Below are 530 nucleotides of genomic sequence, written 5' to 3'. Positions count from 1 at the left end.
TTTTTCAACTAAATCTCTACAAAGACCTTTTGTAAGTGGATCAGCTACATTATCCTTTGACTTCACGTAGTCAACAGTGATAATACCACTTGAGATTAGTTGTCTAACGGTATTATGTCTACGTCTAATGTGACGAGACTTTCCGTTGTACATCACACTTCCTGCCCTTCCTATTGCAGCGAGATTATCGCAGTGTATGCATATAGGTGTCAATGGTTTGGGCCAATACGGAATATCTTCCAAGAAATTTCTAAGCCATTCAGCTTCTTCACCAGCTTTATCCAAAGCTATGAATTCACTTTCCATTGTAGAGCGAGCGATACATGTTTGTTTTGATGATTTCCAAGACACAGCTCCTCCTCCAATCGTGAAGACATATCCACACGTGGATTTTGTTTCACTTGACCCAGTAATCCAATTTGCATCACAATATCCTTCAAGCACAGCTGGATATTTGGAGTAATGTAATACGTAATTTTGAGTATGTTTTAAATACCCCAAAACACGTTTCATTGCCATCCAATGACTAG

Source organism: Tarenaya hassleriana, unplaced genomic scaffold, assembly GCF_000463585.1.
Source record: "Tarenaya hassleriana unplaced genomic scaffold, ASM46358v1 Cleome35, whole genome shotgun sequence".
In the NCBI taxonomy this organism is placed as follows: domain Eukaryota; kingdom Viridiplantae; phylum Streptophyta; class Magnoliopsida; order Brassicales; family Cleomaceae; genus Tarenaya; species Tarenaya hassleriana.
Note: the sequence above shows the minus strand (reverse complement) of the source record.